At 38.6% G+C, this 27,057-nt stretch overlaps 1 long non-coding RNA gene across 1 annotated transcript; it reads left to right on the forward strand.

The window, feature by feature from the left end:
• The first annotated feature begins 6,704 nt into the window (after nt 1–6,704).
• LOC134415202 (uncharacterized) lies at nt 6,705–14,064 on the forward strand. The gene is made up of 2 exons (XR_010026963.1): nt 6,705–6,801; nt 13,702–14,064. It is a non-coding gene; the product is annotated as an uncharacterized LOC134415202 (long non-coding RNA).
• Nucleotides 14,065–27,057: the final 12,993 nt, after the last annotated feature.

Raw genomic sequence — 27,057 nt, forward strand, 5'->3', positions numbered from 1 at the left:
TATGGAAGACATAAATTTTTGTGTGTGTGAAAGCATGAGAGAGCTAAGGAAGTATTTTCATTATATTTGTTATTCAACAAGGACTTACATCTGTTTCCAGTTTGCACTGTTTATTGACACATCTGGCTATTTGGCCTTAGGAACTACAAGTTGCTGTTGTGGCATTATTGTCTGAATCAACTTTGTAGACCACCCGGAAAATAATATAGCAAGTGCTGTGAGAAGGTTGTGTTATTTGTAATAAGATTACCTTTTGGCACCTAGATGTATTGTACAAATGAGATTCTGTCATCTTCTGTTTTATAAATTACAGTTTTGCATTTTTAACACCTGTGGGGAAAATAAGTCTCTAGCCAAAGGGCTTACTAGTTGACAGGAATAAATCAGGATGACCTGATAGAGTTTCAAGTAGAAGCCAGATACAGTAGTAAGTACTTGCCTTACATGGAAAAATACCTTTGTTTCAGTAGAAACAAAGTAGAGCTAAAGTCACACAACTGAGAAAGATGTTTCTTTAACCTATGGTGAGATGTATTTTTTCTGATTAATATCCCACTGTTGGAAGGGAATATTGTCCAAGTCCTTGACCCTTCAAACATATTTTTTTCTGTAACAAATAGTTAAATTTTCTGCATCAGCAGTTTGAGAGTAGCAATCCCGTCCAAGAGTATGAAAGACATATTCTGTGAAGTATATGGTGAAGACTTTGAAAAGCCAAAGGATAAGAACACAAGACAGAAGGGACCACCTAGATTATCAAGACCCATGGTTTCCAATTGCATGCAAAAGACAGGATAGTCCTGAAGGATTCACAAAGCATCTACTCCAAACACCCCCTCAAACCACAGGCAAAAAACCAGTTCCAATACTCTGTCACGGATTTAAAATATAATAGTAAAAGACTAACGGCCACAGCTTCCATGTGCCACAGGAAGGAACATGATGAAACACTTATTTGTTTTATTGCAAATACTTTTAGACTCCGGTAATTTGTTGTTTTTTAAAGAATAGTCTAGATAATCTATATGGCCATGTGAAGCTGCAATACAGCTTCACTTGCTGCATTGAATTACATGTGGAATTAATTAGACCTTCTGCATAAAACTAACACAAGCCTTGAAGATGCATAGAATAAAGATATATAAGAAATAATTTGCTGTTTTTTTATGAATTGCAGGTTTGTAAATGGTTTTATGTGCTTTTTCTGAGAATGTTTAGACAGCCTCAACAATTATTTCCATTCCTTCAGATTAAGGCTGCAGTTTTTAATGTGCATTATTAGATTTTTAATTCCTTTAATAGCTAAAGAATAAAAAGTACAGAGGGCAAGGCAGCAAAATTACTGGGAGGCAAGAGCAGAGGATGAATACTGTATTCTTTGCAGAATACTATACTCTGCTATTCTCTTTAGGCTTGCTCTTTGTCCTCTTTGACATTGTGTCCCTGTGAGTGGTCTGATTTCTCTTGTTTTCTCCTTAGGATAAGAATCTGAGGGCAGTCTTTGTGGTAGGGAATTGTCACATCCTGCCAGGCACGCTGCCATACAGATCATCAACTTCGCCCTGTCTTCTGTGCACCTTCATGGCAATGATGATGATGATGATGATAACGATGATGATGATGATGATGATGTCTCGTTTTAGCTGCCTGGCCACCCCAAGTGTCTGCAATTGGATAGAGCATATCCAGTTAGGAAGTGTCTGCACTAATGCAGTTTTCCACCACTCAAACAAATGCCAGAGCAACTGAGGCAAAACAAATATGTAAAAATAGAAACTACTCTGGGTGATTTTGTTTTTCATGCACATTTAGTGGACTTAGGACTTCTGCAAGACCTTTGAAAAGTGATTTAGAGCTAGTTTGATAATGACTGTTTTGAACTTTATCTTTGCAGTGATAATGCCCAAAGCACGCAAAGTTTATGCCCAGTGCTCAGGGAGCTATGTCAAAACACCTAAATCAGGTGTTTAGGCAGCCTAATCAGACAAGTTAGAAAGTTAGGCATCTTGAGAGGATGATTCAGTTTCCCACATGCTGGGCAATAGCTAGCCCAGGTTTCTGAGGCCTCACAGCTAGTGCTCTCTGCAGGGAGTAGGGAGATGCCTGGTTCCCCTCCCAGATATGTTTGTGCATGCGGGAGATTTAGGAAAAAAGTCGAGACTGGGATCAGGACCTGAACCAGGTCTCCCCCCTCCCAGCTGAGCGACCTACCCAAGAGGTTCCTGAATTATTTGTTGTTCTCCTCCCTGCAGTAAGGGAATGATCTGTCTTAAATCTGAATCTTGCTTAAATAAACAAAGCCTTAACAGGAAGAAAGTAGAGTGAGTAGCTGCTCTACAGCATGGAGATTAGGACACAGCTCAAGCTAGAAAGGCTCAGGCATCTAAACTTCCTGCATCCTTCATGAGTGTTTAAACCATAAAACTGATATGCAGAGGGCAGACTGTAATTAGAAAAGCAAGCTCTGCTTTTGTGAGTGCCTAATCTCAAATGGGATGCAAGAGCCTGAAACCTATGTAACTAGCAGTGCCTCTCCCCGGATCCTGGGTTACCTGCCTAAGTTCTGGAGATGGGACAGGTCAATATTGTCTTCTGCTGGCTGGATCCCAGCCATTTTCTGGTCAGAAGGAGGGCTCATTCATGCAGTACAAGCATCTCCTTTTATCTACTGAGTGCATTAATCAATTCAGAAGTCAAGCAGACATCACCAAATCCCTTGGGAATGGTTTCCTTGCAAAATCAAGAGTGTGTTTCAACTCCTATGAGGCTCAGAGTTATCATTCATGGGGACTGAAACTGTTGAGTTACTAACATGCTTCAAGTTGTAGATACAATTTTCAGGTAATATGCAAACACATCCTTGAAATTTGGACCTGGTCTGTCAAGCTACTCTGCTGCTTTAGAACATTTTTTCTTTAGATACAATACCTTAAAGAGTCAAATGTGCCTTATTGTGAAGTAAGAGGAGATTGAGTTACTTTTGGGGACTATTTTGATGTCACTCTTCTGGGTGCTGCCAAATATGTGCTCTCTTTTATTTTTTTGCTAGCAAAGCTAAAGATAACACATAAAAAGTTAACATTTTCAGTCAGATGGCAAAGGTTTGAAGTAGTTTTAACATATATGAGGACACAGATATCCTACTGGGATTGTATGCCAAAATTGCTTTAGTCAGGAAACAATAAACAGTTGGGAACAAAGTGCTGTAAAAACCTTCAAAAAGAAATTCTTACTTTACACAGTTCTGGGAAATAGGATCCATCTCTTTTCCTCTGAATTCAGCTCCTGAAGCACTCTGTTAACCATCTGGTATCATCCAGGAAAGGAAAAATGTAAATTACATCTGTCCTTTGCATGGTATGGGGGACGGGGAACAGGGCAGTGACAGCTATATTCATTTCCAAAAAAGAAGGGACTCATTTCAACTTTGGTGAAAGCTTTGTGCCTCTCAAACTGTTACTTGCATACACAGAGCAAAAATTCTCTACGAATTATTGTTATATGCAGTTCATTTCCATGTAATCTACTGGTTTACATGCATGCAAAAAACCTTGCAGACTTTCTTACTTAAAAAGACCATCCCAAATCAAACTATTTGAGATGTGAGGTCATTCATTTATGTTCATGCAACTTCTAATGATCATGATTCAGTGTACAATTTTCTACTGCATCCTGGGGGGTCTAGAGGCTTCCATGCCAGCATTAGTCCCAGATGCAAACATACAAAAAATTAATGGTGTAAGGATAGTTCATTGACAATGAATAGGTGCACTGTGTGTGGAGAATGGGTGAGACTTATATTATAATTAACTGTAGAGAATTCAGTATGTGATGGGACCCTAGGGTTTTGCTCAGTAAAAAGGAAATCCAATAATGTATTTCCTTTTATTCAGCATGTATTCTAAGTTTCTTCCCCTTCATTTTGCCTATGATCTGCCTTTCTGAAGGCTGAATACCACATCACTTCTGTTTTCATTTCTCATTAGTTTTGCCTGGAACTTCTGTGCCTTATTGCCAACATTTGGTTTACCCCAGAAAGAAATTGTTTCATGGCATCACAGGAATGGGTCTCTATGAGGATCTCCACTGAAGTGACAATTTTTTTAATAGGAGGGTTCTGCTCCAACCTCCTACCCCTCCCACACAGATGTTGTGCTCCAAAGGACAAAGGATCTGTCAGGGACCTCCCTGAATCTGCCCAAATAAATGGTCTGTAGTGATAGCATTCAACCAGGGAGCAAGATGAAGAGTGGAAGTCTACTAGGACTGTTAGTAGATGGGAAAGTAAGTGAGCAAGGAAGCAATGCTTCTGAAGCGCTGCTGGGGTCACCGGAGTGGTGGTGGTTTCCACCTATCTCAGCAGTGCTGGCTGAGCAAAAAGAGTTTAAAGGGATCACAGGGGGAGACACATATGATGAACATACCTCATGAAAGGGGGTGGAATGAGGGGGAAGATACAGCATGTGCTGTAGGGGTGGACGGCAGTAAATCTGTGCTTTCATAGTCACTTGTGACTGTGCACTGAGGGTGGGATTCATTTCACGAAAAGTCAATGTTTTTATCCTAGCTGCTCACGCTTTGTGCCTCTCACAGGCAGGGGAGAGAGGTGAGTGGTTTTTAAAGCATTAGTTTGTTGGTTTGCTGCTTTATTGGTAAAGAAAGAAAAGTTAGTTTTCCACATAATGCAAAACTTTTGTCCAATCCCTAAAGAAAGGATTTATTACTATTTTGGCAGGGAGCTGTGCTGGAAACTCTCCCATTTCAGTTCCCTGGACAATGTCCTCCCCTGAAATATGGTTTGACTGTTTGGAACAGTGAACTGCAAATTTGCACACAGTGATATTGACATCTGGCTTTAGCATATGGGATACAGATAGTCCTTGATTGCTGAACAGCTGTGATGCTTTGAAAAGAAACAATTGCATTTGAAGAATATGGGATAGAGAGTAGGCCTTGTACTATCCCACACATCTTGCTGACATTTCTTTTTCTAAATTACCAGTCTGTTTATTAAATTTCCACAGTATAAAACCATCAGAATTTAGAAGAGTTTGAAGTAGATCATAATATTGACAGATATGCCAGCAAACAATCCACTGACAACACGTGTTAGGAATCAGTCCATTACAATTAGTCAAGAACAATGCCAGAAGATGATGGGACCGAGTAAGAACAAATAAATAAGCACAAAGGAAGGAACAAGGCAAGTACTGAAGGTTCAGAAAATGTTCCCATCAGTTTTGTATATAAAAGCTACTTTGGTGAAGAGTTTTTGCAGCAGTCTCAGCAGTGTCAGCAACTGTATATAGTGAGCTCATTTACACAGTAACAAAGAGTTCTGCAATCAGCTGAATATCAGTTGTCAGTTTGTCAGGAAATGTCCTCTAAAGCAAAGGGAAATGCACTTATACAGGGAAGGGAAGCAAATCTTTGCAACCTAATTTATCTGAAGAAAACAAAAAATCTTGGTGTATCTTGTTCTAGATTATGTTATATATAAAATAATACAAATTGAAGTTGGTTGCCCAAACTTTGCTTTATTTTGCAGCCCACTAGTTTATATCCCACTGTGATTGGGTGATTACAGGACTGCATGTATCATTTATACACATTTCATATACTTTTCACCTAGTGAAAGTTCTTGTAACCAGGCTACCTGTAGACTCTTTCTTATCAGTCCTGTACCTTATGCCATAATTTCTGGGTGCTAGGATTTAAGGGTGATAAATGTCATTGTTGATGTCAAGTCTGCCCGATGTCTAACAGTTTCATGAGTAAATTTTGTATCAAAGTCATAGTGATACAAAATTGTGTATCTCTGTGAAAGATAGTGAGTCTTTAAAAATAGGTGTTCAGCACAGATTTAAAGACTTCAGGACCCAAAATGATCCTGCCTAACTGAGGTGCCTATAGCAGTCACTTCAGCCTTTCTCAGTATTGAGTGAAATGAGAATAGGAAGTGTTGTGGTGAGTCAAACTGAATCTAACTTTTGAACGTTCCTCTTGCATATTCAGGAAGCTGTAAAACTCCTGTATCAGTTATGTGCTTGAAACCTGAATGGGAAAAATCTAGGACTATGTGGGCCAAAGTTATTTGTAGACAAAGTTCTAGCAGAAAGGAAAATAAAGTGGAATGTTTTGGAATAATTATTGGCTATAAAAAAGAACCTCCTGGCAGCACAACCCTGTGAGAATAGCTGCAACTGACCTGCAATACAGGAAAGTGAGAAACTGTTGGACAGAGGAATAATAGCGATTTTTTTTTTCCACAGGAAAAGAAATTAATGCTATTTATTCAATTCAGGGTAATGTGAATGAGAGCATATTTATACTGTTCTAGCAGGTCAGTTCATGATCAAAGCCCTTAATGCAACAGATCTCTTCACAAAATTTATTTGTACTAAAAAAACTAGAATGACAAAGAACTATGATACCAAGCAGCCAAATAAACCAAAGATGTATTTTCAAAGTCTTTTAAATATATTTTCAAAGTCTTTTATCTTCTTACATTTTCACTCCCCAGCAGATAACCGTTTTCTCATACCTCTGCCAAGTTCATGCAAGTCATATTCTTTCATTTCATCTTTATTTGTTATTAGATTTTCCTAAAATTTGCCTTTTGTTTTCAGTCTTTTTAGAAGCTCCTTATTGTACACTTTAAATACATGGGGCACATCCTTTCCAAGTCTTTCCCTGCTCCAGGCAAGAGAGTAGCGAGTTTGCAGCAAAGGTGCTAAATGTGTCTTTCATATCATCTTCTGGGGAGAGATGCCATCAGTAGCTCAACCTCCACATCCACAGGTAAGTCCTTGATTGATTTGGCACTTGGTCTCACAGGAATGCCAATCCTTTTCATTGCAGAATCTGTGGTATATGTAATTTTAAAATCTGCAATGCATTCTTACAAATTCAGTACTGCATTGTGGAACAGTAAACAGCTGTGATCCAAGATGCGTTACCATTTTTTTACAGATTGCAAATTCAGGAATATACAAGAAGGAGCAAGAAAAAAACAAAAATCCCACAACAAAAGAAAAAAAAAAATAGACACAGCATCCTACAGCCCAGACTGCACTTTTTAGAGCATTGGCATTCTTTTTACTCAAAGTCTGAACACTTCCCCTCCAGTCTGCATGGTTGTGTTGCTCTATTTTTCATTTTGAAGTTTGGCTAACCCATTTTAATATACTTTGAGAATGTACAATGATCTCTGATTTTGCTGAAATGTCACAGAGTGTAGAAAGGCCAAAGCAAGAGATTGCCTATGAGGAGCTCCACGTTTAGCTAATTCACTTATCTCAGCACGCATACCCTGTTTTCTTTCCCCCACCTCATGTTAGTGATCAAGTCTCTCTGATGAACTAAGCAATTCCTAAATCACAAGAATTAACACTGAAAGAACTATGTGCAAATGAAGATTAATAAGTAATAGCAAGTATTCCTACATATAGTTAGTAGGGTTGACTTGAAAAGCTTTTTAGAGCCCAAATCCCAACAGGACCTGAAGTTTTTTTTAAGTTCGAGCCAAAGCAGGAATCTCAAAGTAGGGCTGTCTCAGGTCTGATCCTGCAAATATGGTCAGAGTGCAGCAAAATGTATAGTCAGAATGTATAGGCAGGGAATGCTTTTCTCCTTCACACAAATAATGGGGCTGTTCTGAGAGTGAGTGTGAAAGAGGCTCTCCTGACAGGGCAGAAGCTGGATTCAGGCCATCCACATACCTATTCTGCTGCACTCCTTGGTTTCACGTCCCCTTGCCATAACCATTTCATTTGCTATAAAAGTATTCTGAAGTGAGGATTTGTACCTGAATGTCCCATTTCTTAGGCAAATTGTCTCACCAGTTACTTGGCAAAACGTTTTCTCTTTTGGTCTTAAGCAGACAGTGAGTGGGTTCCAATTACAATAATTTCCAGAATCTCACTGTCTTTTGAATGATGGGCTAATTACATGAAACCTATTCTGTATTAAGGAATTGCAGAGTAAAAACTGCAATTTCTCAGGAATACACACTTCTCTTCATTTCCTCAGTGTGACTTTCTTTGAACCTTCTGGGGCACTTCAAGCTGTGTGAAGGCAAATTCAGTAGTCTCTTTGGTAAAGATGGACATTAACAAGGGGTCATATGGAAATTCATGTTCAAATCTTTCTGATTTTAAAGGGTGACAGTCACTTACTGCTTCACTTTGGATTTTTAAAAAATCCTAATCTTATTTAGGGGTATGCAATATTTTAGAGGAGATTTAATGAAGACTTTGAGGATAAGTGGTCATGGCATTGTCTGTTTTGCAAGGTCAAAGCAGAAGTTATTAAAAGTAGGAATTTTATTTAGGGAATGGATGGCATATATTTTTAAGTGATAAGCCCATAGGATGTTAAATATGTCCTCCTGGAAATTTAAAAAATGTAAACTATCATTACTCTGTTCTGTTCTGCAGTTGCAAGTGCTGGTGCCAGAATTATTTTATGCCTATGGTAACAAAATCTCTCTCCCTTTGCCCTTAGCCAGCCTTCCCAAGCCAGAAATTGCAACTGATTTTAGGAAGAGGCATTTTACACTTGATGCATGTAGACTTGTGCATACACACACAGAAATCTGTGCACAACGTGCTGGTTGTTACCTCAGTTGGTTTGATCTTCCAAGTCCTCCACTGATGAGGGAAGGGACAAGAATGTCCTCCATGAAAAGAGGACTTTTTAAAATATTGAAGAGGCATGGTTGCTTTACAAATTGAGGAAGATGTGAACTTTTCCTCTTCACAGTGAGTTATTCCTTCTTTACATAGATCTTCTGGTTGCATTCTGTATGGCAAAATGTTATTGTCATCAACATAAGCACCATATCCTCATATGGTAATGGTAAAAGAATACTGATGAATGTTTCTCATATGTAGGTTTTATTTATTTATTTATTGTTTTTTAAATTGGGAAAATTTCAAAACCTCATTTTAATACCTGCTGCAGTCAATGGGAAGACAGTTGTTGACTCCCATAGGCTTCAGGTCAAGACACAGTTTTGGGAAACAGGTGTACTCATTAGGACAAAATTGGTTTTTGAACCTGGCACTTTTAAACCCCCTTGTCTTTGTTTTGTGAGCCACATAGTTTGTGATCAATAAAAAGACGTTTTGCTGTCGTACATGCTGCAACTAAACCAACAACTTAAGTTGCACTGTAACTAAATCACAACCTTTGGACAAATTACAAGGAAAATGTATTTACTTTATTGATTTTTAGTCTCTTCTATACTGATTGATCATTTACTTTAAATACAAAGACTGAAACTAGGATATGCAAATGAGAAGTTCTTTGGTCTCACTAAATGTCATATCCAACAAAATAATCTTCTGTAACTTCACATAAGAAGTGATTTAATTTATTCCTTTTCTATCACTGTTTGCAAATATTTTAAAATAGGAGTAGTAAGAAACTAGTTTAATATTTTTGCTGAGGAATCAGACTGGGGCATGTTCTGAGTTTTTCACTATTTTCTGACAAAAATAACCTGTATTGTAGCAGCCAGAAGTCTGAAGCAGACTACGGGAAAAGGTGCCATAGGTGTGTTAGACTTCTTGGAAAAGAGTTTCTTGGTCTGGTAACAATGCGGTCTAAATTAGGATAGTTCCATTGACTACATCTTTGTTCTCTTTATTCTCTACAAAATTGTTCTCTAATTTTATTGAGATTAAATATATGGTGCTTCTTCTGCTGTCTGATTAACTGCAACATTTTTGAAGAGAAAAGAAATCAAAGAGATTTCAAATTAGCTGTGAAAATGCTTGCCTTGCAATTATTTAACAAATATTTGAACAAACTTTTATAAGGAATTTGAAGGAAATTATATTATGTGTTTCTTTAGGCATTTTCATCAATTCAAAAAAATAATCTTAGGAAAATCTGTAGAGTAATATATATTGTTCTTTAACAACAGACAGAGACAGAGCCTATCTCCATGATAAGAACTGCTGTGCAAGAAAGGGAATTTTACAGAATCACAGAATATGCTGATTTGGAAGGGACCTATGCCAGGAATCACATCATGTGCATGAGAATGTTGTCCAAATGCTTCTTGAGCTCTTGTCAGGCTTGGTCCTGTGACCACTTCCCCAGGGAGCTTCTTGCAGTGTCCAACCAACCTCTGGGTGAAGGAACTTTTCCCCAATATCCAATCTAAACCTCCTCTGATTATTTCATCTCAGGAGCACTCCAGCTGCAGAGCTGACTGGCACTCAGCTTGCCCTTGGTTTCGACAGAGAATCTCAGCAGAGCCCCGAGATGTTTTGTGTGTCCATGGAAACATGCACACACATGTACCACATGTGGGAAATTGTCTGAAAAGGGCTGCTGGTCAAGCATGGATTGGACAGTAATGGATTGCTGCTCTCAGAAAACCCTTTTCCTGAAGCACTTTTGCAATACCTACAAATAATGTGTCATTATTATTTGATAGCACTTTGTGGACATTGAGCAGATGTGTGTGCCTTAAAACCTAGTAAAAAACATTATAATAATGGTTAGAAATTAAAAAAAAACAAAAGTCATCCTAAGTTTTGTTCTTATCTCCAAACCCAACATTAAGAGATCACATAAATAGCTGATTTAGAGAGAAGTTAAACTCAAATGGCAAGCTGCATGAAAGGACTCAGAAATGGTATTTGAACTCATAATTTGAACTCATAACTATCCATCCTTCTGTAGGGTAGATAAGGCATTGACAAGAAAAACTTTAAAGGAAAAGTAAAAGGCATAGGCTCCTTCCCAGTCCACCCTTATTCTCAGGTGCTCTTTACTCTGAGTGATTGTGTACTGAGCTTCTGATATCAGGCTTACTACTGCTGTGTCTATCTAGCAACTATTTGTTCAAATGCATGATACTTGAAAGGCACTGGTACATATTAATTTCTTTATATGTATACATGTCAAAAATGGTGTATTTTTAGAACTAAACAATGGCATTTTACAGATGCTTTTACATACTGAAATAAAGCATTACTCTCATCTTCCCAAGATACTGCTTCATGAAAATCCTCTTTACTATTCTGTACTCTCATCTTATTATCTCAGACAAAGGTCTGTATGTTGTCCCTGCTTCAAGAAATTATATATATATATATATATCAGAATGCAAGCAGCAAGATGACCACAGCTTCATATTAATTATCAAGGGACTGAACTTTAATTTTGTATTTAAAAAAATCTGAAGGAAAATTAGGTTTGAATCAATAAAATGGCATTGTAGGTTAGGAAGGAAAAGCAGAAAGATAGACAAGATATGGAAAATAGAAAATAAATTGCACAAGTTGTTTTGTGGCCATTTTAAAGAGTAAAATATATGCATCTTGAGACTCAAATAAAAATTGACAGAGATAGCTTTTGTTTAGATCGGAACTTTCTACAGTCTAGCAGTCTCACCTGTCTTGCATGTGTAATATTTGACGCTTCTTGGCTTATATAATAAAATTACAGAAGTTCTTATGAAGTAAAAGGGATTCTAATCCATTCTAATTTTCATATTACAATGCTACAGTCATTACTTGTTGAATGAACATATTTATTTTCATCTTATTATACAGAGAACTTTTCAAACTATGCGAGCAGTTCAGCCCTCTCTGGTTAGTGACTCATATATGAACTTACCCTCTTTCTCTTCAGAATTGTTCGTTCTGTAAATGAAAGAAAAACAAAGGGAGTGGTGGAAAACTTTAATTTCAGACTACATGTTGTTCAGGAACTGTTTGTTTAACTCTATTTGTATTGGTTGGGTTGATATCTGTGTCACATGATAACTTTTTTCCTTTATGATCGGAAGCTAAAAATGAATCACAAAACAATCACTAGTGAGTAACAGCAATTACTCTCATTTTTATTATCTAGTCACAGCAGCAGTTGGAAAACTTTTTTAGTCCCAAATACTTTCAGAGTAACCTGGCAATTGTCAGCATTCTCAGACTAGAGAATGTGATTGAGAATGAACTGCACTGTCCGTGTCCATTCACACGCACGTTTGCTGATACAGAGATCCATTCACCACAGAATGATTTTTCACAGCTTTCCCATCTCACCTGTTTCACCACCAGTAACTCATAAGTGCAATTTGGTGACGTTCTAATATACAGCAAAATTACGTAAGTTATAGGTCCAAGTCCTGTTTGCACAAGCAAATCCTGCAAAAGAGAATTTACATCAGTGACAATGCAAAATCTATTGTCCCTTGGCTTTTGCAAGTGGAAACCCCCTGGGTAGCTTGCCCTGAATGATTTTCTTTTAATTATCTCTTATTTGTCCTTTCTACCTACAGTCACACAGTGACTATTGTGTGTTTCCAGTAAACATCCCAGCAGAAGCTCATAAAGAGAACATAAAGATGCCCTGTATTGAGAAATAGATCATAACCTGGGTGAATGAGTGCCCCAGCTCTTTTGGCACTATGAATCCTTTAGAATGGTTGTTTAAAAGCTGATTTCAATCCATGTATGCTGCATTTTTTTAATATATATTTGTGGCTCTGCCCTCACAAATCTATGATTCATGACAGGAATGCAGCTTGGATCTCTTGCAATGTAAGCAGCTGCAGATACTTCAAATACTTGGGTACATGTGATCCAGCAGCTTGCTATAAATTTGCCCCTAAAAATAAAGTAACAAGTGATTGAACAGTGATAGGAATTAAACGCGGCAGTGAGTGAATGGAATGCGTAAGTACTTACCTCAGAAACTTTTATTAAGGCAATTGCTATAATTAAAATCAAAATGAAAAAAGAAACATTCCAGAACACTATCTTTGAACAAACTTGCCCAAGATTTTTTTAAAGGTTTCTTTTTTTAAATATTGTTGGACACTGAAATAAAGTATTTGCTGGTATGCCATGTCATTGAGCGTGATATTTTTATTGTTACATCATCTGAGAGTCAACTGCATTTACACTTTCCACGAGTTACTGGACTAATTTGGTTTCAAATTTCCCTTAACTTTTTACCATGTGAACAAAATAGTCAAGTAACAGCCCTGAGCTTTTGATACCAAAAGGATCTTTTGCTGTATGATTTATCTGGAAGCTGACTGAAAGATTTCAGGGTAAATTCCCTGAAATCCCACTGGCAACAATCAGCTTTGAATCTGTCTCTGATAACTGAAAGTCACAGTTTATGTGTCATCTTATATTTCTCATTCCTTTGCCCTCATTTTAAGACTGTCTGTGTTCAGTAATGCATATAGGATAAAACAGCATGTCAGCATTTCTCTGAGCCAGTGCTTCCATGTCATCCCTGTTTTCACATAGTTTTAATATAGAACCTTGAAGAATATGGAAAATTTTAGAAGACAGATTTCATGGTCAGATCATATAATGAGATTCCACTAGAAAGTTTCAGAGTAGCTAACTAGGGACTTTGTTGAGAATTTCAACCTAGAGGCAGAGGAGTGAATGGGAATTTGGTTTAGGTACACTGCAAACCTCAGCCCTAGAAGAACTAGGGTTTTTTTCTGAGACCCAGATCTATAGCTCTGTAAATCTGTAGATCTGTACAGCCTCCTGCACACAAGCTTCCTCTTTTGCAGGCCTTTTTTTTTTTTACTGCTGTACTCAGTTTCCTTTCTTACCTATAGACAACAAGAACAAAACTTGCTTTAAAAGGGGATATGTATGTCTCTCTGTAGTGTAGGGTGACTGAAGACTAACTCCTAACTTTCTTTCTCTAAAGGCTGGGCATTGACTCTGAACTCATCTCCCAGGCTCCCTCTTCATCAAGAGAAAGAAGAAGGCATCTCCAAAACAGATAAATGTGTTGCGGATTGAATCAGGGAGGAATTCCAACGGAAAAGTTGACTAAATATTAAAAAACATTGCTATTTCCTGAAGTTTCTGTTGAATTAATTGTAACTCAGCCCTTACACTGACAAAACTAATAGTGAAATTGATTTGTTTAAAAACACATCTGCCTGGATACAGCATTTCTGTTATTTTCCCTGACGCTCTGCTCTTATCTCAGTAAAATCTATGTATTGCAGTGCAGTGGCAGTATTGCAGTCTTGTTCAAATAAATGTAATATCATTTCTCTCTGAAGCACCCTGTCTGTGTGTATCCCTCAAATGTGCTTTGTGTCTCCCTCTTTAAATGTGATAGGACGGGAGAAAAAACAGTGTTTATTTTGCTCTTGAATGCTGCACAAGCTGTTTAATATGTTTCTTATGAATTACCATTAAGAAAGGATTCCACATTTAAAAGGAAGCTTATGAGGATATAGGTAAGTGTGAGTGTGGTCTTTTCAGAAGAATGTTTGATTGAAGACCTGTTTTTGGACATGAGGTAAGGAAAAAGATCACTTAACCTCACTTGAATAAGTGGAGATTAAAGGTTAAAAGCTTTAAAGCTTTAAAATGCATTAGCAACAGAACAGTAAATACAATCCATGGAGACATGGAGGAATTAGCAAAACAAATGTTAAACTAAGAAATGCACTCTAAGATTCACTGGAATCTCCACACAAAGTCTGAATGCAGAGCACATTTAAATGCTTCACTGGTTGTTTTAAAATTGTCTTTGTATTCCTTATATTGGCTCTAATGGACATAATACTAAGCCTTGTCATGAATTATGCAAGCAACTTTTATGTGGATGTTTCCATGTTTTGGCCTGTCTGAGTTTTGTAGTTTTAAAGGGCAAATTTTACCATATACCTCATTTAACCTATTGCTAATTTGCTTGGCATTTATTGCTGATGTATCAGTAATGTAGTCACAATCCCGTTCAAAAAATTCCTGTACAGTATTAAGGAAAACAAAGTTACTGTCATCAGTGATGTAACCTGACTGTATTGTAGACACAATGTAATTTTTTGTAAGTACAGCATCTGCTTAATGACAGGATTTGACTCAGATATCTATATTTTAACTCGTATCATGACTTCCTTCAACAAATGCCTTGTTTCTCTGCTTATTAAATATTACAGCTCGGTAAGTGCCACAAAGCCCAGAACACTCTGAAAACAGTTCCTCCACAAAACAGAGGGGTGGTCCCAAGCAGGGCATTCTGCAACAGGTAATTGTAAAATAGGGAAACTGTGTATCAGTAGAGCATATATCTATGTGAAAAGGTAGAATAAAAAGCAAAATTGGAATTTTTAACTACTTCCACTACTGAAATAGTGATTATTGTATGTATATATAAATAGTGGATATAATAATTAATATTGTATAACACCTGAGGTACTACCAGGGTTCTCAAACTGCCATCATCACCAGAGAAGGCAGTCAAAATCAACACCTCTGCTTGATCTTCTGCACCCAGGGCAAAATATTACTGATGGTGGAAATCTTGTGTTTGTATATACAACAGATGTGAGACAACACCCGCAGGAGTCAGTGTCTACTTCAGCCAAGTGATGGCATGGTGCACAGAGCAGACTGCAGAGCAGAAAACAATCAAAGATTTAAAACCAGATTATATTCAATAATCTGAAGGTGTAATTATAATATATGACATTTAAAAGAATGGGAAATTTGAAATATGTGGTAGTTTTTTGCTAGCACAAGCCACACCTTTCTAAAATTTAACTTCTTAAATCTTCCAGTTAATACATAACAAATTGCTCTCATTGCAGAATGTTCAGATATAAGAGCTTCTCAAGAGTGACTGAACTTATTTTGAACTTTTATTTTCATTTAAACTCTCCATTAAGGAATTTGGGAGGGTGAGCAGGGTAGAAAGGCATTTGTTTAGATTCTGCTTTTAATAAAGTTTTAACACTTTGATATCAGTCTCTGATTAGATGCAGTTTGCCGCATTCCAAAGTGAAGACAGGCTATTTGCTCCCTCTCTCCTCCTCCCAGCGCATATCTTACTTCTGTCTTTTAAGCAGAGCCTCTGATTCAGCCTAATTATTGTCATTAGCAGCAGTTTTCTGCAGAGCAGCATTCCTTGCTGTGGCCTCTCCTTTTCAACTCAATAAAGGATTATCCTAAAACCCAGTCTCTATTAATCCTATTTCCAGTTACATTGTGAGGGGGAGGGTACCAGATTCCCTGTGCCCATTCTGTGTTTGAAGCTTGGCCCCAAATAATGGATTTTCCTGGTGTTTATCACACTACTCTGTAAAATGCCTAAGGATGGGATTCATCTGCAGCGTAGATGCCTGCATCTAAGCAAGTCCTGGTTCCTTTTATAGTCAATAGATATCAATAGACACTCTGAGTGTGTGATTCATCCCATCTCAAGATAGACGTCTAATTTAGGTCAGGTGACTCACTCCCTGGAAGTACTTATTGACTATAAAGGGAATCTGAATGACTAACTCAAAGACTTTTAAAGTGAGGTGAGGTGAAACTCACCCTACACGCTTCACATCCTCAAAACCCTTCTCCTTGGACAGTTTCTCTCGCTGTATTTAACCCAGATGCTTCACAGAGCTTGCTGCCATTTTGCAGCTCTCCTGTGAAGCCCAGCCACCAGCTTTCATTTCAGTTCTTCCCACCTGGAAACACAGTCTTCAAGCCCTGCCACTCTTCTTTTCCGTGGATACTTAATGACTCCACTGTCATCCTTCCTTGCCTATTATCACTGAGGACTTCAGCCATGATATCAAATAATGTTTCATCTTTTCATGCTTGCTTCCCGAGGCAAGTTCTTTTTCTTAGCTCACCTTCAATTCAAAGAAAGAAAACCTGGGGTTTTTTGCTTAATATTAGGATATGGTATGGAATTTTTAATTTCCATAGTATTAAATCATAATGAACAAGAAATGATTGATTTGCTTGTTTTATGTTAAGGATTTTCATCAGCCATTTTAGTGGTTACAGCACGTGGCTTTCTTGCTATGTTAATTTAGTTCTGCCTTCCTCTCTGACTGCACTTACAAACAGGGAAATCCCAGTGGAACTTGTATTTGCAGTTTCAAAAATAAATAATAATTTTGAATTTTGGCCAGTGTCTTCCTCCTGTAGTAAGTGAGAGTCTCTGTCTCTCATGGTCACATAAATTAGAGTCCTGATCAACGATGACAAGCATTCTGCTAGCTCGACAAACATTAATCTGGTTAACTCCCCTTCTTCCCACTCCTTCCTGACACAGAGGAAGAAGGCCTCTGGAGAAAGTTTGAGATGTGCAGTTTGATTTTTTTTTGTAACTATAATGTGGCAAATGGGTTTCAAGCACCTTCAGAAGTTTGTGAAAATTCCTAGCAGAAAACAAACAAGCTACACAAAGCATAAAAGACTGGGGGTTTTACTGGCTTTATTTTACAATAAACAATTAACATAATTATTTTTATTGTTTATGAGATCTTCAAAAAAATTTTCCAGATGTTCACACAAATATTTAAATCTGAAGTCTGAGATTCTCAATTTTTTTTAAATATAACTTTTGTCTATAGAAAACAAACTTGAACAGTAAAATTAATTGCCACATTTAGGATTAGAATCTTATAGGGTTTTTTTTGTATTTGGTATGTAGTTCTTTCATACAGTTCTCTGCATCTTATTCAGGATGCATTCCTCATACTTAATAAAATTATGCACAGCCTGTGGATAGCTTCTTGTAATTAAAGATGGCAGAGAGAACATCTGGAGGTGAAGTCTCCTGAAGTCTTTTATCTATCAGGCATGAGTGTTTGTGATTGCCTCACTCCCTTTAAGGGTTCCACAAACTCCTTATCAGGGGCTCCATACACTATTGTCTTTATTACCAATTTAAATTGAGTACCAGTGATGCTGGTACTCTATAAAATTTGAAGCTCAAGGAAGTATATTCTCCAGTCTATCCCATTTGTCACATATTGCTTTTTAACATGGATTTATAAATACCTTTCCCTCAGGGGGAAGAGGTTTTAAATTTTTTTTGTAAAGCAAGGAGAGTATTTTGAAGATTCCATATATAGTTGACTTCAGGAATGAAAGTCTGTTGTTTTGATCCAGAAAGAGTTTATATAAGGGATAAGAAAAGGAAAATATTCTTGAAAAAACAACCCCCTCCTCTTAAGTTGTATATTTTGGAGCATAAGGAAACATAATCAGGATCTTCTGTTTTGATTAGCAAAAAAAAAAAAAAAAAAAAAAAAAAGAAAAAAGAAAAAAGAAAAGAAGGCAAGACAAAGTTCATGGTATTTGTTAATTTTCATAGCTCATTACAGACGTTATGCAAAACTGTGAGCTGCCAACAACAAGTACTGCTTCTGCCCAGAAAATGTATAAGCTCTATATTTTAAAAGAGTAAGGTACAAGGTCTTCTGTAGTATAAATTTCAAAGTTATTTGCATTTGACTGAGGCTATGAGTTAAAGAAAAAAAAACTAGAAAAACAGCCCAAGTCTATCCAAACTCAATACCCGCAGCTTTCCATTATTCCATTCTGAAATATCAGCTTATTTAATTATATCTCCTCTGTCTCCTTTTCCTCTTCTATAAAAACCAGAGAAATTAATGTAATGTTGATACTAATGTGTTGAACATCCTATGTAGTCTGTGAAGAAATTGTTGCAAGCATGGCCCTATTTATTGGATCATCCTGGGACACTTACCTGCTTGTACCTGCAGAACACTGTTGATGAAACACCTGATTTTCAGCCACTGAACAAGCTCTTTACCATCTAAATCCTGAGGACATCAAACCAGTAGTCGTACAGTTCATTACGAAAACACACTTTTATCCTCCAGCTCAGGTGTTGTAGAGCAGTTTTACTGGAATTTGTGCAGGACCTATAACAATCCTAATACTAACAATCCTAATAAAAAAGAATAATTGAACCAGCAGCAGCACTACCACCAGTTGCTGCTATGTTTCAAGAGAAAGGGTAATCCATGTATCTGAATACTGAAATTACCACCTCGAAAGCCCACATTCAGCTTCTTCACATTTATAGGGTGCCGAAGCTTCACAGATCCCTTTGGTCAGCACCTCAAAGTTCTGTTTACTTCAGAGTTCTACGGCTGTGTACACACATGGAAAGCACCTCAGCCTTCGTGGAGCAGAGCAGCTTGCTGCTTGTTGTTCCTTCTTTTTGCCCAGGCCACGGCCAAACCTCAGTCAATACACATCCTCAGGTGTGCTGGAGGGCATCGTGTCCCCCTGTGGGTGCTAAATGGGCTGCTGCTTTCTTCTCAATCCCTAAATGAGAAGACAGAGATTTTACTCTCCTTATTCATAGTTCCTTGACTCTTTATTTTTAGAAACACATAGTTTATGGAATGCAGCCTTACTCACATGCAGATCAGTGTACACAAGTTCTGTGTATTTATTTTAGGAACAAAGTGTAAAAACAGCCCCGCTGAATATGACCGCACATCCGTATAGTGCATTATCCTGTCATAGACAGTGTCCAATAAAAAATATTCTGGAAGAAAACTGTAAAGAACAGAGCAACCATTCATGGTGACACACAGGAGAAAGGTCTTTTGCATGCTGCTGGAAAGTACTAGGGGTTTTTATTTGATAAGCACAGGCATTGTGAAATTCATTGGGGAAGAGGGTAACAAAAAATAAACAGATCAGTAAGCAAAAATAAAAAGTACTTTATTCATTTTAAGTAGTGCACTTGGGAAATACTCCAGCGCAAAACCAAGTGTGCATGATGGCTGTGGTGAGGCGCAGTCCCTTTCTGAAAATGCTTTCCCTCTCTGGAGCCCTTCAGTGAGCATGCAGTGTTCTACACCTGTGTGATGCTCAAGATCTTCTCTGCAAGGGCAGACTATGTGCAGGGTACAGTTTAAGGTTTGTTTGGTTTTTTATCTTTGGACTTATAAGCTACATCACTTCAGTATGTCTTCATGTATATGTATCCTCTTTAAGTACAAATATCAGTCGCTGCTGAAGCCAATGCATACCCTAGGCCTGAAATGTTAAAAACTGAAGATTTTCCAGTTGATCTAAACAGTTTGAGGGCTCAGAGTGCACATTTTTTCTTGGGGTTTCTTTGATTAGACTTTGTTTTATTTATTATTTCAATAATTTATTAAGAAATGCATTGTTCCTGTCCCATGGAACAACTGTCTTGTTCATAAGAAAATCAAATTAAAGTGGCAATCTGCAGCTATGTGTGTCACAAGTGTACATGTTTCTGAGACAAAATTCTAAACTGCTTTAGTGTACAACTGACTAATGGCAAGCAAGTACTACTTTGTTTAGGAGAAGCTATTTTGATGTGACTAGAAATTTTTTGACTAGACAAAGAAACCAGCTTTTGTATTTCTTACAGCATTTGCTTTTCATGGATTCCTTCCCAGTAGCATGGTTTTAGATTTATGGGATACTTAATGTCTTTGCTTTACGTTCCAGAAACAGAAAGCTGATATAAAACAGAGATTAAGATGATTAAGAAATCAAAACCAATTCTTTTTACTTTTTTTCTTTTTGCATAAACATCAACAGTCAAGAATTTAGTACAAATTTCAGTTGATTGCAGCAGATTTTTACAGTATTTATTTTTAATTGCTTTGAACTCCAGAGATTTATAAGTGATTTCTCCGCCGGGTCAGGGACTCTTCCAATGTAGTGCAGTAAATTTTTATTTAGTAAGCTAACCTTCACTGGCATTATTTATTATCACAGTTCCTTTGACTCAGGATAATTTTAAGATGCAGTTGAGCGTAGCTGAAACAGCAGAGCACTTCAGCCAAGAAGTGCACTACCAAGTCACTGGTGTATGATGGAAAGCTTAGCTGAGTGTGTCTGCAGCACACAACGTGCTGCACAGTGCAGATGCTTGCCTTGCCCAGGTTTTGAGCAATGCAGCCACACTGACATCCTCTGCTGCTCTCTGGAGCTCAGGGCAAGCATGGGGTATGGCTTTGCTAGCTTGTATCAGGAAGACAGGCCCCAGAGGCAAAGGGATTAGTGAGCTGCATCTGTGCGTAAGAGTGTGAGAAATACCACAGAGGCAGAGGAGATACAGAAAAACCAGAAAAGCTGCCAGAAGCAGCCCTGGGAAATGACTGGCAAAAGGGGCTCAGGACATGGTGCAGGCCTGCTGCCCTTATCTGAATCCTCCTGAAACAGCAGCTTCAGCATTTGCCACAAAAAGGAGTGAAATAGGAATGTGTAAAAAAGGGCTTGTGTCCATCACTAATTCCTCATGAAGTGCAAAGAAAGTGGCAAAATTTCTACAACTGTTTCATTGACGGAGTCAGCATTTTATAGTGGAATTGCAAGGATGACACAAAGAGAAACCAGTCTGTTAGTTCAGCTTAAGCTGCTCCTGCTTGATGTATTTTTGAGAATTTTGTCAAAGAAAACTTCATCAATTATTTCTTCCTTAACTACTGACATTACTTAAAACTTTTAGCTAACCATCACAATGGAGTTACCCCTTTCAGTTATTCCTTCTGACACCTGTTTTAGAGGGTATTAATGCAATGGAGAGTGGTAGAATAAAACATGCATGCCAAGCAGATTAGATCAGTGCTCAGCTCCGTGCACTGCACTGTGGTTGTTCTGGTAATTAATCTAACTGTGAACCAAATTGTCATGCCTGTGTTCCTCCTTCAGGCCTTTGTGCAGTGTGTGATGCCAGTTTGGTCTCTGGACAGTGCTCTGGTCATGCTACAGGTAAGTCTTAGTGAGCTGGATAAGCTTCCCCTGGAAGCCTGTCTAAGTATCAAGTGTCGCTCAGTTTGCGTTTGCTGGAGTTACAAGGGGTACCAGAACCTCTTTACTCCTCCATAATGATACACTGAATTCCCCTCCCTAGGTGTGATGGCGTGGTCAGAGAGAGCAAATGATCTCCCACTGCCTTGTCTACCTGTGCAACGTTCAGCTCCCTCTCAGTGGCACTCACCCCTGCACAACCCTGTGCTCCTGGTCAGCATCCCCCGGCAGCTCAGAGGGTGCAGGGCCAAACAGACACTCTGCCTATGGGGGCTAAAAACCACTGATTGTTAGTGGATATCTCTCCTCCACATGAGCTGTTATACTCTCCAAAAGACCAGTGTGTGCCAGGACATGCTTTTGGAAAGAGATCTAATAGTGCCTATGACTAAGAGGCACCATAAAACCAGCTGCTAGATCTGTTAAAAAGAGTAGTCTGGTCCTTTTCTTTGGAAAGCCGGTCTTTGTCATTAGAAACAGAAGCAGAGAGGGATTCAAAGGCAGTCATATTATGGGAAATGCAAATCTTTCTCCCTGATTATTGAATTAGGTCATACCCTTTGTTTCCTTCCCTCCAGACTTGCTGATTTGGTGTAAGGAAAGCACATTCTTGTCTGCAGCCTCCCAGCCGTGGTCTGTTCATTCCTTCCACTGGCCTTGCAGTGAGAAATTTGCCTCTTCTCCCATGGGAGTCAGGTGGTGTTTGTCTCACTGACCATTAATCACCTAAAAATTAAAGACCAGATCTAAATAATTTATCTTGGCTCTCTGCAGTCAATGGAAAGAATTAGATGCCTACAAAGGGCAGCTCAACTACCTATCTTAGACAATTGTAGTGGAATAAGATGAATGGCTACTTCCCATTGACTTCCCCAGAGAGAATCAAGGTGACAAGTTTAGATAAGACAATTCATTTTTAGATGGCAAAAATAAGGAGAGGAATCTCACCCCACCAGAGTCATGGCCTCCAGCAACCATATATTTTTCTAAAAAAATGCACTTTCTGTTGTCAGTGACATTATTTGTTTCTTTTCCTGGTGTAAGTCAGATGAAGTCAGAGTCACTGATATCCCAGCCAAGCTATGCAGGATGAACATACTGTAGGCTTTCATGGCTGGCCAGAACATGTTGTACATATTAATATCTTTTTTAATTATGACTTTTCTATAGTGTTCCGTGTATCAGTGCAGCAGTTTCCAAATATATGCTTGGAAAATCTAGTTTGATTATTTTTGTTGCTGTTCAGGTTTTCTCTCACAGATCTGATATAGCACAAAAGTGTATGTGCAAGCATACATTAATAAAAATGTCTATATAAAACCAATAAAAGACACGTGCCTTCTGCAAATGCTTTGCTGTGTTTGCAGTAGAAGCGGCTGCTGCCCCATTTCACGCAAGCAGTAATATGAGCTGAAACTATAAAAGTTAATGATTGTTTTTTTGCCACCAAAAAAATAAAAAGAATCAGTTAGCAAAAGCTGATTTTCTTCTAAATGACTTTATTAATAGTAACCTGCACACTTTTTGAATGGGGGTGTTGGTGGAATAATGATTAAAAGTGGAATAGAAAAGGTACTGGTAGATAAGGAATGTTTTGCTTTAGAATGGTTAGAAATAAAGCCAGAAAGAGGAAAAGCTATTCCATACAAAATGCTGGTTCAGTTTTCTGATGTTAAAATTGCCAGTAATTCCCCACTTCAAGATATGTCAAAAGGACAGAGCCTCCTAGAAGTGAATGTCTAACAGCACAGATAATATGTATTGCTTTGCTCTTTTTGATGCTTGCCAGATTTTCAACAATACTTGAAAGGCCAAGCAGGATTTTTAGATTAGCGGGGCCAAGATAATGTTTGTAAATTCCATCATTTTCTTGATTTTTTTTTTTAAACCACTGGCTAAGTGGATAAGTTGACTTGAGGGTACTTTTCTTGCATGAGGTTTTTGTAGTGGAAACCACATAGGATTGGGATTTGAGAAGCTTTCAGGAACACAACAGCAAAAGATAGATTGGAGAGAAATCCCGGCTCCCATTTCCCTGGGCAGCATATGATTATTAAATGGCTACTGCTTTCTAAACAGGATTACACTTAATTGTAATTAATCAGTTTCCATCACCTTTGTGTCAGAATTCTGTCAAGCCTGCAAAGCTTTATTTTGTGAATATGTATTCAGGGCCATTTCATGTGTTCATTATTGATTGAGGTGCCATTAAGAGCCATTCTTTCCATATTTTGACATACTAAGGGTTTGTGATATAATTCTATACTCAGGAATTTTTACATGATGGCAGGTGTTGTCCAGGAACTCCCCATAATACGTATTTTTATGATATATTTTGAAAGCTCATGTCCCTGCACATTGCACAATTTACACTTCTGATGAAGGAAGAGAAAAAAAGCAAACACATTTTCCATACGAGGCCGGAGATCAGTAACTCTTTGAATATTCTAGAGATGGATTGAAATTCCTCTGCTTTAAAATATATATAACAACATCTCGTTCCAGTTACAGAGCTACACACAAAATAGATTGGGTTTCTTCTCTTTCAGCTGCTGAGTTTTGTACAGCACAGCATAGCAGCAATCCACACATTAGTAATAAACAGAATTTAATCTACATGCTATAGGAATTCTGGGAGTGATCCTATATTTAGTCTGTACTCCACTTTCCATTACAAAAGATTATTGTGACCTTTTTATGAGAAGATATAATGCCTCCTTTGTATATAGTAGACTTTGACTTTTGGCAAGGGAAACAAATGCCTTTTTTAGAGAATTGGCTGGCTTTTACGCTACTAACATTTCCCACTTTCCTCCTGACTGGGCTCCTCAGGAATATGTTGGCTGCACAGCAAGGCAGCAACAAGCTACACAGCCCCATCTAAAGCTGGGCTGGTGCCACCAGTGATGCAGCAGCAGTCTGGGCTGCACCGGGAAAGCCTGGGAGCTGCTGCTGGGAGGGGACCCAGGCTGCAGCCCCATCCTCACCCAACACGTGCTCAGCCTCTGTGCCACATGGGCAGCTCTGGAGCAGGAAAAGGGCTACAGTGCAGATTATTGCTTTTTCACAAAATCTTCGGCTGGTTTAGAACATTTTGTGATGCTGGACAGCATGGATTGAAACCTTACCCAATAAAAATTTGGGAGTCAGGTCCTCAGCTTTGTAAAACCACAGCCACTCATATGAAGCCAAAAATGACCTAAATTATTTAAGGATATTCAGCCAGATTTTGACACGTGACCAAGCAAATCACTAACTCTGAAAAGAGTATTATTTAAGACTACTGACACAGTTATCTGCAGATAGTTCACTGGAACATAATGAAGCAATAAAGCCAAATGATTGTGTGCTTTGTAGTTACATATCCGAGTCCTCTGTGAGTAACATTTATACAATGTTATACAATGCATTCAGACACAACTTCCCGACCCACAATCTCACCAGGAGATTTGGGAGTCTGCATTGATGGATCCCCACAACAGCCTTGGGAGAGAGGCCAGTTTTGTTATCCTAAAATTACAGGAGAGGAAAGAGAAGCACCAACAGTTCAAGTGACTTGTGCATGGTCCAAGCCAGGAACAGGAGCCAGGAAGCGAATGTACTTTGATTTAGGGCGGGTGTGCCTCCAAGTGATTACAATTCATGTTGCTCCTGCCTACGCCTGGGGTGCTTGGCTCCATGTTTTCTGATCCCGACTGGGGCTAAACCGCAAGACCATTCTTCGACATCTGAATGATAAAGAACAACAAGAGGAAAGACTCTTTGGTGGTTAGGGTGCTAGCCAAAGCCTTTGCAAGACCTGGGCCTGACAACATTCTTCCATGCAGTTCCTGGCAGAAGTCCTCAAGACCTCGATGATCTTAGAGGTCTTTTCCAACCTTAACTATTCCCTGTAGGTGCCTCAGCTGGGATTTGTGGCAAGCATGCCCTGGGTCCCAGGTGCCTGCCTGGGCAGTACTCTGAATCGTGCTGCAGCAGCCTCCTGGGTGAGTGCCTAGAGCTGTTTGGTTTCCAGTCAGTCCCAGAGTTACTCGAGAGAAGGGGTCTGTTTGCCCCCTGACTTCTGGGCTCCCCTGCCTCTGCGGGTGCTGTGGCTCCTCTGTCGCTCGTGTCTGTCGGTGCATGGAATATATGTTCAGTATGGGCACTATGCAATTCCAGGCGAGGCACGGTTTGAATGTCAGATGGCAAGTTGCTCGAGTGCAGAGATATATACGGGGAGGCAAAAGGGAGGAGACATTCCATTTGCTCATTATTTTCTTGGTTGCTGAAGCAAGTGCTGTTTGCTAATTAATAGCACAGTTCTGTGCCATATTTCACAACTTCCCTGTATTTATTTTCATGATCACTTCCTTGAATCACATCCTAGGCTTCAGTACACATTAACTTCCTAGTGTGCTTCTTTCCTGTGTTTACTCTCAGTAAAACAGATGACTGGGAAAAAACTCCACAAAACAACCCCTTAAAATTACTGTCAATTCCATATGGAATAGATTAGGTTCTTAACCCAATTATAGTGAAGTTTCAAGTATAGGCATGATGGAAAAGCTAACAAGAAGTAAGGAGACTCATTCTGATGAGATTTGATATCCATCTGAATGGCAGCTTGGCTTTCAACCGCAGTTTAGTTTTGGAATCCATTGAAGTTTTGTAAATTTCAGTAAGACTGTGTTTGAGTCTTCACATTTGGCCCACCCTGAGCCGTGACACAATGGTGTGCTTCAGGGCACATTTCAATTCAAAATAGAATGGAGTATTTGTGACATACAAAGAGAAAATGATAGTATCAAAGGGTTCTAAAATTTGTCTATTGTCTTCACAGTTACATAAATTTGGAGGAAGAAATGTTCACATATGTAAATGCTAAGAAATGGATTATCATGTAGGAAGGAGCCACTGTGAAAATGTAGGTTATGCTATTTGTAGCACCTTGACTTTCTCCAGTGCAAAGAAGAATTACTGATTTGCTTTCCCCTGCAAGAAATAAAATTATATTGCTTCTGCTTTGATTTGAGGTCTTGCATGTTTGAAAATTTGGTGTGAACTTTTATGCTTCATAATCACATCTGAACCTACTAAAATTTCTGTGACATAAAAATGACTTGCATCCCTGGAAGTGTTTGAGGCCAAGTTGCATGAGACCCAGAGCAACCTGCTCTAGCAGGGGACATGCCTTGCCCATGGTGGGCGAGGTTGGAGCTCCATGATTTTCAAAGTTCTATCCAACCCAAAGCACTCTATGATTCTGTGATTCTATGATGTACTGAGAGATGCTCCTTTGTCTGTATCACACAGAAATAGTAAAGCTCCTCTGTCTCTGTGTGGGGTGAAATGACTTGTGCAGTCCATCTAGGTAATGCATAATGTGTGTCTGGAATACACACCCTTATGGCAGCTGACTGCAGTTGTTATGCCAGATTTAAGGATATATGTAAGACATAAACACACCAGAACAGAGTTCTTTCAAAATAGGTACTGAAGTCAG

Source organism: Melospiza melodia, chromosome 2 (assembly GCF_035770615.1).
Source record: "Melospiza melodia melodia isolate bMelMel2 chromosome 2, bMelMel2.pri, whole genome shotgun sequence".
Taxonomy (NCBI): Eukaryota; Metazoa; Chordata; class Aves; order Passeriformes; family Passerellidae; genus Melospiza; species Melospiza melodia.